Here is a 6,882-nt window from a genome sequence, read left to right as displayed (position 1 = left end):
CGACTAGCTGTTCTTCTTCAAAGTAATAAACTACCCTTCAAACTCTGCAAGTTTGTGCGATTTACTTTGTGGACATGAAGTCAGCAGAGGACTCAGGAATGCCCACTTAATTCCTTGATTGTACTTCCGTCACAAGAACTAAAAGAACATTCAATGTTCGTTGAATCTGTGGATCAAGTGACTCACGAAGCGGAGGAAAAGAAAATCACCAGCAGATCTGTACAAGATGTTGAATTCTGCCAGGGAAACGAAGCCGCCCTCACGGCAGAGAAGTCTCCGCCTACGAAAATCAGATCTAGAGCAAGGTAAACATACGTTTTTCAAAGCTTGTTCACAAACACACACACACACGTACACAAACACACACACGCTCACACCATCACACACACACACACACACACACACACATGAAAGAGATGGAATAGCTGATCGAGTGATGACAATGTTGATTGATAAGTATTTTTTGGTGCGGTGAACTTGAGGCTATATTGTTCTATCAATCCATCGATATATTTTACACTTTCACCCCAGAAATGAAGCACACATACACATATTGAACACAAGAATCATGTTAAGCTTTCATTGGCATTGTTTCCTTTTTTTGCAGACATGTTGGCAGGAAGTGAGTGTTTCACCCCACTCTTGCAAGGTAGGTTGATCACTGATGACAAGTTCTGATTGTTTTTCCTTTTTAAACGGATGACAATCCGTACTCTGCAGATGGATCTAACCGAGATGGATCTAACCGATACACGGAAGCAACATTGGGAACAAACTGTTATTCAATCTGTGAATATTTCATGTGTGAGGGGTATAACTGCAAGTAACCTACGTTCGCTAATGTAGAGAAATAATTTTTGACTCAAACTTCAAGTTAAATTGTTTCTGCTGTCAGAGCCATCTTTCTGAAGGAACAATATTTTACATGCCACTGGATTGTTGTATATTCCTTCTTATTTTGCAATGACAGGCTCAGCTTTCATTTGATTGTATATGTAATGTGTTTCTTATTTGAAGCTTTGTATCATAAAAGCTCTGTAGAAGTGTTGCACTTGTTTTGCAGACTGCATTAGGCGTGGTACCTATTGCACACACCCACACACCCCCCACCCTGCCTATTTATCTAAAACACCCACTCACACACATACACAGGGTGCTGACAAAGGATTTTTTTCCATTCTCCTTCAGGCCATCGCTTAATTTCTTGCAGACTGAGGAGCAATGGACGTTTGAGCAGCTCCTAAACCTGGGGCACACAAGCCACAAGGTAAAGAAGGTATCAGTATATGAACAAATGTTTTCCCTTTGGTTTTTATCGCACCATGTTTTCATAAAACTCTGTAAATTGTGGCAATTACACATTATGCCAATAACATTATTATGAAGAATGAAGATTTTCAACTTATCATTGAAGAAATGAAATCAAGCATTTTTGTTCATTCTGTATTTGATGATTATTTTCCAGTCTTTGGGTTGGCATAGTGGGTGAAATAAGGGTGAGGAGTGTCGGTTGGTGTGATTTCTTAGGTCTTGGTGATGTAATATTTTCCCTACGGTATTATTCATGGTTATCATAGTGCAGATTCCAGGGAAACGGTTTTTTGAACAGCCTCTTAAACTGAAAAGCTACAAGGTCAACAACATAAACAGGTTACTGGTGTCTCGGGCATTGATGTTTTTAAAAAGATTTGCACAGCAATTTTTGTGTGTGTAAAGAGATAATGAAAATAAAACATAACAACTTTTATATTTTTGAAGTGGAATTAAATGTTTTCATTTTTTTTATTTTGAAGTGTTTTTGTATGCAGGTTTTATTGGATGGGTGGGGGGTGGTTTTGATGGTTCTGATTTATTATGATGTAAGGGTGGTTTTTTTCCTTAATTATTTATTTAATTGGTTTATGCAGACTTCATGGCAGCCACTGACCTGACGATATGACAGCCATGAATATCGAACGCAGAAGAAGAAAAAGAAGAAGACAGTCTAACAGGAAAATAATTCTGGTATGCTCATAATGTTAAAAAAAAGTCATGAATTGAAGTTTACCCAGGTTGGACATTAGCATGTCGTAATTGTGACAATGAATGTATCCGTAAACGCACCAAGAGACTTACTTAGAAAAATTGAAGTCATGCATCGTCAATATGACTACAATCACAAACTGAATAAGGGGAAATCATGTCAATTTGGTGGTCTGGATCATCAGCTGTTGCTCATTCGCTATAATGGTCTACTTGACAAAGCCCGTCTTCATGTGCTTCTTTGTTTCTTTATACCTAGTGTAGACAACATGTAGGCGTTTGCAGACTGTTTATTGTATTGCTGTTGTTTGTTTGTGAGTAAACCTATGGTGTGACCTCAATTGTTTGAAATTTGTTGTGTAAGGTGTTTCTCCATGCCCCCAGAAGAACCGACATTATATTAAAACCTTCATACCCTGCAAATACTTGCATACTAGATGTTGTTTCTTATTGTAATGATTGGGGACAGGCAAGCTCTTAAATTGTGCAAGCCTTCAGAAAACTGTCAAGTCTGATTTGCTAGAACAAGCGATATTAACACGTTATTAAGATAAATATTTGATTAAATATGTGCAGGAACTACTTCAGCAGATTCATATGGCCAGTCTCACAATGCAAGGAAGGTGAGTAGATTGAATTATGTCTTTCCCACCTGTTCTGTGTTTAGTGTCAGCCGTGATTGCCTGATGAGAATTTGAAAACATGTTTCTAACTAACATGAACCCAACCATGAAACGTGATGTAGGTGAGTAGCCCATCTAGAAAAAAGAACCTTTTTCTAGATGGGCTACTCACCTACATCACGTTTTATGGTTGGGTTCATGTTAGTTAGCAACATGTTTTCACATAGAAAATGGTGGGCACCTGAACAAATATCTGCACATTACAATGAAGTCTTACTTTGTGATCTGATGGTTAAATAACCCACCCCCCCCCCCCTCCCCACCCCAAGAAGAAGCTCACATAACTACCAACTACACAATTTCATTACAGAATCAAACAATGGGAAGAATCAGGATTCAGCAGTGCTAGGTCGTTGAGGGGGATAGCTATCACTAGGCACTCAGCAATGAATAGTTGAGGTTTTCACGGACATTAACAAAATCCGGTAATCTACGGACAGTAAATTTCACAGGGAAGGGAACAAGAACGTCAAAAATGGAAAAGTATGTTTTTTCTTTCAAACCATTGATAGAGCTCTGAAGCTTCACACAAGTTTTGCAGAGAGAGCACTCGGCCTATTCATTTTTGGCACTAAAACATGCGCACACACAAAAAGAAAGTTTTTAAAAAGTGGTGCCGATGTATTCTCACACTCACAGCCTTAGAATATTGCAGTTTGTATGTTACCAAATTGAGGCATGATTTTACTCCATGCAATTACCTGACCAAATCTGCGACAGTCGGGCAAACTTCTTACAAGTCGGATTGGGCCTTCAATCAAATACTCAGAAACCAGCAGCTACTTTACGTAATACTAGTTTTGTTGTTATTTTGTACAGCTTGTACTGAATGTGTTTTCTTTTATCTCCTCAGAATCGAGTCAGCCAGAGAAAGACCATTGAGAGGGAGAGCATATATGGCATGCACTTCGGTGGACCAGTGTCATCATCTTCATAACAAGAGATGCAGATCATATTTTCTTATGTTTAAGTATAGCTGTTAGCAAAAGTATTTGACGATTCTTGGGTACGACTTTCGTGTTTAATCCTATTAGCTTGTGCACAGCCTCAAAATCTGTTTTATTTTGATTTATCATTTATAGTTTGAATTTTTTTTTAATGGAATTAGTCCAAATGTAAATACATCTAAGGTTGCAATAATGTTTTCTTGTATATACCCTTAAAACTACCTCTTCGTGTAAACAAAATTTAATTGTAAAAAGAAGTGTTTGTTCAAGGGAGATAATTTGAAGCGAATTTTTTTTTAAATCAGTAAAACTGCGTAGTGACATCCTCAGTTAAATAAAAAGAATAAGGAATAAAGGTATACACACAGGTTGTACCCATTTTCCTGATTGCACTGCTTTTAAGTAGAAAGCTTTTTTTCTCAGAGTTATTTTGCAAATAAAATTCAAGGGAGGCAATTGATATGATAAAAAGGAAGAATTTTTCTTTTCTTAGAATACTGTACACATTTAGTAAAGTATAATTTACAAGACAAAACACCTTTGGTTTTTTTTTCTGTGCCTACTACTTGACAAGAGAACTACGAGATTTGTGCAGATTATTAAAAATTTTCTGTACAGTATATTTTACAAAGACAGATCCATACAATATATATAATTTTGTAATAGATGTTTACAATTTGTAGGTATGGTTTTTTTAAATCAACAGTTCGGATAGCCACAACAAGTGTGTATGTCTTGTGATTTGAGAGCTTTAGCACTGGATGCTTAGAATCCTCTTGATCATTTACTTCAGTAGGTTAAGCCACCTTCTCCAAAATCTTCTCTCCTATTCTGTGCTTACTACAGTGGGTTTGACAAGAGAACCACGAGATTTGTTTTTGTACATATCTTGCTTTTATTCTGTACACTTTAATATTTTAATCATATGTGCACATTTTTTTTTTAACTGTGTTTTTGTTTTTGTTTTCCTGTATTCAAAGTGTGTATGGAAACCACAACCTGTCACAGCAGTATTATTAATCTGGATCTCCCTGCTAAGAACGTAATTAACAGAACGTGTGCATGTAGCTAAAGAACTTAAAAAGAATTTCTGCTACTTCACTCAAAATACGTCCATCCTCACACTCATATTTTCTTAAAATAATATTTGTTCATACAAACATGTTTGCGAATTATTCAATTTTGCGTAAAATATTCAATTACGATTTCTTTGTGTGTTGCAAAATTATGTAATAAAATTATGCAAGATCAAATTCAAAACAGCAATAAAGCTGCTGACGGCAGAATACCTCTGTTGACTTCTCTATCTGTTGGGTCAAACTATGCCACAGACATGTTTCTTCTAGTAGCTCAATATTACGTGATACAGTCTCAAAGACAGAACAACGCAATAACCTTTTTTTTGTGTAGATTCGATTGACTTTTTCCTGAAATAAAATATTCATGAAGCCGGTTCTGACTGAGTTAATATATTTCTGGAAAGCTGAACAACGCAATGCGTCTGTGACTGGTGAAGAAGCAGAGCTGGAGCTTTTTGTATTGTTTGTCGTTGGTTTTATTACACACGCACTCACATACGGTCAACAAAATGTTGCATGTTCCTGCTTGACAAACATATATGCCTGCATACATGCGTGCACGTACGAACGTACGAACATTCATACCTGTGCAAACAATCTGCCACTTCAAGTTCAACACCCAAACCCCACACATTCCTCCAAAAGGAGTCTGAAGTATAATACTGGCATTTGTGGTATTGAACGAGGACCTCAACTTCCATTGTCTAGTGCATGTGGGTCTCATGTTGTACGTGTGAAACCACTTACTTAAAAAAGAAAAAAATCTTGTAAGCTTATCAACAAAAAACGAACAATTATATTCTTAAACAAACTGGTTAGAATAACAGATTTAGGAGAATGCAATGCAAGGAACATCATTATCTAATTCGGTCGATGCTTAGATCTAGAAAAGCACCCACTTATTCCAGTATAATAGAGAGAATAAATCCAATTGAAAAAGTTCCAGATCTAGACAAGGCAAGCACTAGCAGCAATTTTAGCTAGCAAACTCGAACTTGCCCTGCATTCATGCAAGGTCGAACCACTTTCCCTGCCTAGTGGGGGTTTGGCGGGTAGAGGGCCGGTGCTGGCACACTCGGAGTGAAACGACATGTCACCTACTTCGATAGCTTCTCCGGATTTACGTGTACAAACAGCGTCCGGGTTTACCGCTTCGATTCTAAACCCTAGTTTCTCATGTTGGTAACAAACTGGCTATTTGTTTATCAGATGTGTCGTTGTTCCACATTAAATGATGATAGAATGCAAGATCGCAATCATTTGGTTATCAAACCAGGTTGTGTTCTTTTTTTCATCACCTTTTTCCGCGCAAACAGTTTTGCGCCATTTCTTTTGCGCAGACTGGGCGGGACAGGAAGCGGAAGCGCATCAAAATTTCTGATTGGACAATGATGCCGACGCCCACTTGACCCCCACTACAATGTCAAGGTCGGAAAGTCGTGAATAGTGAGGCTTGGCAAGAAGAATAATTAAAAAATGTGATGGCGGCCAAATGGGATGGTGTCAAAATGGGATGACGCGCTATTGTTATGACACGGTAGTAAAATGACGCTTGGCTTGTGAAATGTCGCGACAATGGGATGGGGGATAAATGGAATACGGTGAAACGGCATGGCGGCCAAATGGGATATGGTGTCAAAATGGGATGTCGCGCTATTGTTATGACATGTTAGTAAAATGCCCTGTCACGTAGTCTCAATCCAAATTGGAAATCCATAGCATCATCATTATAATCATCCTCATCTCATTAATCATCCAAAATTATAAATTTTATAAAATGACGCTTGGCTTGTGAAATGTCGCGAAAATGGGATGGGGCAAAAAATGGGACGGCGGCAAAATGGGATTGCACCAAAATGGGATGTGGATCAGCCACTAGATTGCCAATTTTAAAGTCTTAGGTATGACCCGGTGTGACGTTTTTATCTTTCGCCGTGTTGATATTTCGATTTTCGGCCTCGTTGATCTAGTATAAACTCTACACTGAACAAAAAACCCACCCTTCGATAGTACTGATGAGCGACCTTGTGTACCTTACATTCATGGGGCCAAATTTGTCCAACCAATTATTTTATTTAACTTAGAAATTTGATTCATCCTAAAATGTTTCTCTTCTTACTCAAGGGACGTAACCACTCGGTACACGTTCTC

At 37.9% G+C, this 6,882-nt stretch overlaps 1 long non-coding RNA gene across 1 annotated transcript; it reads left to right on the top strand.

The window, feature by feature from the left end:
* The first annotated feature begins 398 nt into the window (after nucleotides 1–398).
* Nucleotides 399–3,599, top strand: LOC138973234 (uncharacterized). Its single transcript, XR_011457932.1, has 5 exons — nucleotides 399–649; nucleotides 1,189–1,267; nucleotides 1,908–2,004; nucleotides 2,599–2,645; nucleotides 3,559–3,599. It is a non-coding gene; the product is annotated as an uncharacterized lncRNA (long non-coding RNA).
* Nucleotides 3,600–6,882: the final 3,283 nt, after the last annotated feature.

The sequence above is a fragment of the Littorina saxatilis genome, linkage group LG8, assembly GCF_037325665.1.
Source record: "Littorina saxatilis isolate snail1 linkage group LG8, US_GU_Lsax_2.0, whole genome shotgun sequence".
NCBI lineage: Eukaryota > Metazoa > Mollusca > Gastropoda > Littorinimorpha > Littorinidae > Littorina > Littorina saxatilis.
The sequence above is the reverse complement of the archived record's forward strand: the minus strand, read 5'-3'. Positions and strand labels throughout refer to the sequence as shown.